Genomic DNA, 8,148 nt, shown 5'->3' with positions numbered 1-8,148 from the left:
TGATGGTAAGGGCAGTAAGACACATGAAAAACTTCCAGAACTACAAGATAACAAATCTGTGTTATTCTAAGCTATTAAATTTGTTGTTATTTGTTTCAGTAACAACAGTAATAAGAAACAAATAGTTTTTTTATAGTAAACATTTAATTGGTTCCATCAGCAACTCCACAACTTTTCCTGAAAAGGAGGCAGAATCAAGCTACCCAGAGGTTCATGAGGTGTGGGGGTCATTGAAGAGGCCCCCAAAGTCACTGGCCCCATTCCATATACCTGGTGGCCCAGAATGGGGGGTTTGGGCTGATAGAATGTGAAGAGAGAGAAAAGGGATGCAGGGTGAGGGAAATAGAGGCTCTGGCCTGTTCCTCTGCCTGCAGGAAGGAAAAGGAAAGGCAGGAGACTCCCTGCACAGAAGGACTGGAACTACACATTCAAGTTTTCAACCTCATGTAGAAACAGATGAGCCTCTCTCCAACTGTCTTGTATTAGGAACCCCTCTTCAAGTGGTCTGTCACCTCTGTTTTATATTCCCCATTCTGTATTCTAAATGCAGTTGAAATCCAAGTTCTACCTTCTGGGTTCCTGGTTCTGGATTCTAAGTTCCTCTTCCATTCTGTTTCCCACCCCCAGATCCCCCCCAACCCTCTTTTCCCAGCCTTTCTGAGTGGAATAGCTGACTTTCTGCTGGCTTTGCTAGCTTGAAGCTTTCCCCCTTTACTTCTTGAGGCAGTTTCTAGGCTTTTCCCTAGCAGGAGGGACTTGGTTCAAACTGTCCAGTGGAAACCAGGGAATTCCTGAGAGCCTGGCCTGGTTGGACCTCTTCCCTTCCCACCCTACCTCTGCCCACTGAACGCACTATCTTTTGTGCAACTAAACTGAGGGTTTTCATGGTGATAATGGGGGACTGGTAGCCTTGAGATGAGGAGTCTTATGGAGAAATGTGAGAAGACATTTAAAAGGTTGCTGTTCTTCATTCAGAGAAATTAAAAGCTGCTTCCAGCACTGGTGAAGAGCGGAGAGGGAAGGTAGAAAGGGTCTGGGAAGAGCTCAAGCTTCTTCGGAAGCCTGTCATCCTTAAGCTCCTCATTGTCTGATCTGAGCACTAGCCCCCAGAGTCCTCCCAGATCCAAGATAATGCCAAGACAGTAGGCCTGAGAGCTCCCCTGTCTGTGGCTCCCCTGAGGGAGAAAGGGGAGGAGGTGGATCTAGCAGCAGCATCACTGGAGAGGCAAGATCTTCAAAGAGATCATGATCCGAGACTCCATATGCTGCACCACGGGGACTGTGTAGTAGACATTTTTGTCCTAGCCTCTCTACCTCCAGACAGCATTTCTAGTTTCCTTCCAAGAGTGCAGGGTCCTTTAGGCCCAGAGATGGTGCATAATGTAGAGTTCTCCTATCTGTGAGAAGAAGCCGCCCACCACTCCCTGGTTCTCCTGCTGGTACTTGATAGCTCCAGCTCAGTTTTCCCCCCATTCAGTCATGGTTCCTGGATTAAGCTTGTATGTCCTCAGCTCATAGATGTTGGGGCCTCCCTGGGCTGTGGCTCCTTCCAGAAGCTGAACTCAAGGAGCATTTGGTTTCTCCTAGACAGCAGCATCTGGCTCCACTCTTTGGAATTCCAGGTACTCCTAGTTTTTGAGCTTGTTCATGCAGTCCATGAGGTCTGGGTAGCGACCTGACAATGCCACAGGTGCACTGCTGCTCCTCCTCCCTGTACCACGTGTTCCAGTTGCCCACCCGCCAGCAGGGGTAGTCCTCATCCAGGTGCAGCGTGGGCAAGACAGTCTCTATCAGGCTGTTGTAAGCATCCAGACACTCCAGCTTCACATTGTCAAACTGGATCTCCTTATAGAGGTCTCTGGTCTCCTTGGACAGTGGGGTGGAGAGAGAGTGGAACCAGCTATCCTCATTGTCCTTGGAATAGGAGCTCGCCCCAGCGCAGCAGCAACATCCCTGGTGCGGGCCGGGCAAGCGGGGGTGGGTGGGGCAGCAGGCACCGCACGGCCGCAGAGACGCTACACAGCCACCATGCTGGACAGGACGAAACAAATACAGTTATACCAGAAAGTGAAAGATCCAGGGTTGTGGCTCTGGCTGGTGTGGCTCAGTGGATTGAGTGCCAGCCTGTGAACCAAAGGGTTGCCAGTTCGATTCCCAGTCCGGGTACAGGTCTGGGTTGTGGGCCGGGTCCCCAGTTGGGGGCAAGTGAGAAGCAACTGATTGATGGATATTTCTTACACATCAGTGTTTCTCTCCCTCTCTTTCTCCCTCCCCTGCCCCCTCTCTAAAAATAAATAAATAAAATCTAAAAGAAAGAAGGAAGGAAGGAAGAAGGAAGGAAGATAGGTAGGTAGATAGATAGATAGATAGATAGATAGATAGATAGATAGATAGATAGATAGATGGATGGATGGATGCAGGATTGTGAACCAAGATTTGTCTGTGTCTAGGCTGTGCTCTCCCCGCACTGCATTCTTTCCCCGAGCTGGCCTCGCTCGCTCACTCTCACAGTTGGTGCTGGTGCCCCTTCTCTCCGTGCAGTACCGCAGACGGCCTCTAGAGAACGCACAGAAACTTTCACATGGATTTTCCCCTAACATTTTTTTTTTCTTTTGGCTCTCGAGCTTTTTTAAGTTCTAAAAGATATAACATAAAGTTTACAGTTTTGACTATGTTAAATATACAATGAATTGTCATTAAGTAACCATCACTACTATCTATTTCCAGAAAAATTTCATCATTTCAACAGAAATTTTGTACCCAATTAAACAATAACTTCCCAATCCTTTCTTCTCTCGGCCCCCAGTACCCCCAACATTTTATTCTGAAAATATTCCAACATACACAGAAAGGGTGAAAGACTCTTGCAGTGAATACCAGTATATATACCACCAAGATTCTATAATTAATATTTTGCTGTATTTGTTTTTATCATATGTTAACAATTTGGCCATCTCCCCATTCATCAATCCACTTTTTTGTTATGCATTTCAAAGTTGTAGACAGTAGTACATTTCATGTCTAAACACTTCAACACATATAACATTAGAATTTATGCTTATCTTTTAAATGTAAATGTTACATACAGTGAAATGCATAAATCTTAAGCTTTTTGTGAGAGTTTTGACAGATGAATATACCTGTGAGGCCCAAACCTTTACCAGGATATGGAACTGTGCTGTTCAATAGGGCAGCCACTAGCCACATGCGGCTAATTTTAAATGTAATTAAAATGAAATGAAATTAAAAATGCAGTTTTCTTACACTTCGAGTGCTCAGCAGCCACATGTGGCTCACGGCTACCCTGTTGAACAGCACAGACACAGGACATTTCCTCCATTGCACAAGTTCTAAGAACATTACCATAATCTAGAAAGTTCCTTTAGCCCCTTCACAGTCAATCCCTACCCTCAGTCGTCAGGCAACCCCTGCTCTGATTTTGTTTTCACCACAGATTATTTTAGCTTGTTCTAGAATTTCTTATACATGGAATTATACAAGATATATTCTTGTGTTTACAGGTTTCTTTCACTCAGTGTAATACTTTTGAGATTCATCCATGTTGCTGTTGTGTATCATCTGGTGGTTCCTTTTTATTGTTGAATAGTATTCCACTGTGTGCATACTAATTTATCCATTTTCCTATTAATGGTTATTGGGGATTTCTGGTGGATTTATGCTTTCTTTTGAATAAATGCCTAGGTAAGGAATCGCTGGGTCAGAGAATAGGTGTATATTTAGTTTCATATGAAACTGCCAGAGCTATTTAAAAAAACTAGTTATACTCGCACCCAGGTTTTTGTAAGAGCAGCAACAGTGAGACCTTATAGGGAAAGGAATTGAATGAATAACTGGCTGTCGACTCGCGGTGAATTAACGGTCCTCAGGCTCCGCCCTCCTCCCCGCCCCGGTGCTGCCCTCCGCTCATCTGAATCCTGACTGGTCGGTGCGGGGAGGAGGCGGAGCCAGAGGAACCACTCAGGTCTGGGGCAGGACTTCCTCCCCCGGCTCTGGGCAGCCTTGGCGTCCGCCTGGAGCTCTGCTCGCTGCTGTCTTCTTGGGGTCAGGTCGGAGTGAACTGCAACACTGCTTCCAGATCTCCTGGCCTAACCTGAAACCTGGTTTTGACGCAAGCTCTCTGGAGGAACGGGATTTTCTTCATTATGCAATTTCTTTCTCCCGTTTCCTTAAATCTCATCTCTCTCTCACCGGTGGTCTCAGTCCAATCCCAAACTCATCAACGGAAACAACAATGATATCAACAGGGGACTGGGATGTTTACCAAATGCATTTTCGGTGTTATCTCATTTGATAACTTAAAAGTGCCCCTTCCTCTCCATTTTATGGCCCTTTCTCTTTCAACTTTTGCCTTTCCGGCTTTACAGCCCTAAGCTTGCAAGGACAGTCTTGTAGAGAACCTGGAAGGTCTTCCACTTTCCAGAGCACTACTTTGGGCAGCGGGCACTAATTTGGTTGAACTTCTGATACAGTTGATCCTCCTTCCTTAAAATCTTCTCTTCCACAACACACCCTCCCTTGTTTCTTTCTACATATTGGCTGCTTCCTTTAGGTCTCCTTGGCTAAACCCTTTTCCTCAACCAGGCCTCTCAGTGTAGGAGGACTGTATCCTTTTCCCCCCCCTGTCTGTTCCAATCCCATGGTTTAATTACCAACTACAGGCTGATTCCCAATATTATATCTCCAGCCTGCTCTTCTTTCCTATACTCCAGATTATATCTCCATTTGTCCTCCTGATTATCTCCACAAAGATGCCTAATGGCAAACTCACTTAATCCAGAACAGAACTTTTAATATCTTTCTCCAATATCAAATAAACCTGATTTTCTCCTGTCTTCATCATCATAGTAAATGGCATCACTGATTTTGGCTCAAGTTAAAAACCTGCATCATATCTTTGATTTCTTCTTCACCTACCATATCCAATCCACCAGTAAAACCTGTTTCTGCCTCCAAAATGTATTTCAAATCTATTTGTTTGCCTCCATCGCCCCACTCCCTAGAGCTAGCAGCCTGTGTTCTCTCCCCTGGATCAGAGCAGTAGTCTCCTAATCTTACTGGATTCCTGGCTTCCACTCTAGCCCCCTTACAAACCTTTTTTCCAAACAGCAGCAGGTGTTTGGAAAATATATCTTTTCCAATATATAAATCTTTTCAAGTATATGAGTCATATTTTGCTATTGCTCTAGTTAAAAGCCTCTATGCCTCCCTAGTCCATTCTTCTTAGAATAAAATCCACAGTCCTTACCATAGCTGGGGGCCAACTCCCTCCCTTCCTTTCGCCATGACCACAAGTTTACCCGTTTCTCCCTTACCATGCTTTGGTCACATCAGTCTCCTTGGCATTCCTCAAACACCAACTCCTTTCCTATGCCAGGGTTTTGCACTTGCTCCCTCTGCATGAAATACCTCCTCTGTTCACCTTACTTCTTTTTGTGGCTCTCTCTTATCTTTAGGTCTCAGCTGAAGTATCTACTCTGCAGAAAGGCTTCCCCCATCACACACATTATAGCTAAAATGGGCTTCCCAGTTACTATTTTATTACCCTGTTTATTTTCCTCAATAAACTTACCACATTCTGTTGTTATCATGTTTGTTATTTGCCTATTGTCTCCCAGCTTCACGAGGGCAGAGATCATGCCTGTCAGGTTTATGGTTTTGTGCTCTGTGTTTAGAACAGTGCCCAAGACATGGTAGACTCTCAACAGATATTTATTGAATGGGTAAAACCATTCTCTCTAAGTCCCAATCTCTCTGTCTCTTTGCTATCTCTTGAATCTGTCCCTACCAGTGGTCTGGTTCATAACCAGGCCTGGTTCAGGCTCCATCACTTCCAACCTGGATTTCTGTAACAATCTCCTACCCAACGGGCCTCTCTGTCTTCCCCTGTTACCATTGTTCACACAGAAGTCATGAAAATTGTGTCATGCCCTGCTTCAGTGTGTTAGTGGCCCCCTGCTACTGGTAGGAGGAATCTCAAATCCTTTTGTGCAGCACTCAAAGCCCTAAGTGCTCTAGCTCCTGCTGCCTCCTTAATGGCACCTTTCCGAACTCTCCACCAACACCACATGCATATGACCACACAAATCTGCCTACACTTCTTCCCCTAACAAGTTGAGATGTTTTACAAGTTCTCATTTTTGTGAGATGTTCCCTTTTCCTGAAACTTTTCTGTTCCCCCTCCCTCTATCCAATAACCCCACTAAAATGCAAGTCACTCCAGCAACTCCCTCTGGGAACCAGCTCTCACCACACACTGTGAACTCCTTCATCAGATCCCTTCTCAAGACTCTCCTACTGGCTCATCAACTCTCCAAGACGGGGCCTGGATCTCGTATGGCCTGGTCCCACAATGCTGCCAAAACAGGTTACTTAGTAGAAAGCATAGACTTTGAAGTCAGATGAGGTTTCAATCATTGCACCACCATTTACCAGTCAAGTGACCTTAAATAGGTCCAAGCCTGGGATTCCTGCTCTGTCAAATGAAGTTAACCGTTGTATTTATTTCATGGATGGGTACCTACTTGTGTGAGGATTAAATGAGACACGTGTGAATTGTTTAGAATAGTGAGCAGATAAGAGAGGGTCTCTAAATTCTTTTCAGTGAATAGATAAATGCCAGCAAGAAGTATTGGAAAGCACCCCACTTAGAGCACTCAATAAACTTTGTTGATTATATGGTGCACATGCAAAACGGACCATCACTTTCACAGCCCAAAACTTCCAATGCCTTCCTCTTGCCCTTGAGCTTTGTTACTTCTCCAGCCTGGTCTCCCTATACACACACTCCATCCTGTTTCAAACTTCTATGCCATTGCTCACACTGTCCTCTCCTCCGAGAATACTTGTCCTGCCTCTTTGTCCTGGTTTTGGTGTCCTTCCTCTCTTCATTTACCCTCACATTTAACACATACGTTTTCTTATCTGTTTACATGTCTTTCTCTCCTGAAGAAGGACAGGGATCCTGGGTCTTGCCATTATCTTCCAGCTATTGGTGTAGGGCCCGACAAGCAATCAAGGCAAATAAAATATTTGTGTTATATGAATGCATATAGTGTGAGGGCAACAACCAGAGGGCCAAACCTGGGCTGGAGGGGGAAACTGAGGCCAAATTGGTTATCAGTGGCTCATCCTTCATAGTAGAAGAGCTGGGTGGATAGCAACACCTACCTCAGCCCCCTCCCCCCCCCTCTTGAGCTGCTTCTGTGCAACAACAAAAATTCCCCAGGGTATCTGCTCTCCTTCAGGTGGAATCTGAGTTTCCAGATACAGGATCTTCTGAGTCCTCGGGTATGGGGTGCAACCACTGCACAGCTCTGGAGACCAAGGGAATAAAACCATGTGGTGGCTGCAAGAGCTTGCCACACATACTGATTTTCTCAGATCTCCAGGCTGGATTTTCTTCATCCTTTTAATTTTTTTAGAGATTTATTTTTTATTTTTTATTTTTAGAGAGAGGGTAAGGCAGGGAGAAAGAGAGGGAGAGAAACATCGGTATGAGGTTGCTTTTCCTATGCCCCACAACAGGGACCTGGACCACAACCCAGGAATATGCCCTGACCAGGAATAGAACCAGCAACCCTTCGGTTCGCAGGCCAGTACTCGATCCACTGAGCCACACCAGCTTCTTTATCCCTTCAAAGACGACCAGGCCCAGGCATGAAGGAAAAGTGTGCTTCCATCTTTTCTCTCTTGGCCCTGGGTCCCCAGGCTGCCCTTTTCCAAGTAGGGCTGGAAATGGTTGGCAGCTTGAGAGTCATCAGAAGGTAGTGAAAGGAGAGCTCAATCAACTGGTACAGCTGCTGCTATGACAGCCAGAGCCAAAGGAGGTCACCATTGATCCCACAGGCACTTAGTTCTGCCTGCTGAGACACGGGGTGGGGGTGGGGCTGGGTGGGTGGGGGCAGGGTTGACCTGAGAGCTAAGGGAAAACGGTGGAGGTCTGGGGAGACGGTGCCGGAGAAAGGGATGTAGCTACCAGTCACTTTTTAGGTCTCTCTTATGTCTCTGTTTCTCTAAGTGTAAAATGAGAGTTCAAGGTATAACAAACACCATTCTCTGCTAGTCCCTACATATCACTTCCTAGCAAGGATGTCAAGGATGTAAGGTTACCACTGGAAGGGGGGTGGC

The 8,148-nt window shown here is 45.7% G+C and overlaps 1 pseudogene; it reads right to left on the bottom strand.

The window, feature by feature from the left end:
* Positions 1–1,214: 1,214 nt before the first annotated feature.
* On the bottom strand, positions 1,215–3,288 carry LOC129064445 (protein NipSnap homolog 1-like; annotated as a pseudogene).
* Between the last annotated feature and the right edge of the window lie 4,860 nt (positions 3,289–8,148).

This window comes from Pteronotus mesoamericanus, unplaced genomic scaffold (genome assembly GCF_021234165.1).
Source record: "Pteronotus mesoamericanus isolate MK-2021 breed Mesoamerican mustached bat unplaced genomic scaffold, CSHL_Meso_final contig_164, whole genome shotgun sequence".
NCBI lineage: Eukaryota > Metazoa > Chordata > Mammalia > Chiroptera > Mormoopidae > Pteronotus > Pteronotus mesoamericanus.
This window is presented reverse-complemented; position numbering and strand designations above follow the sequence as displayed.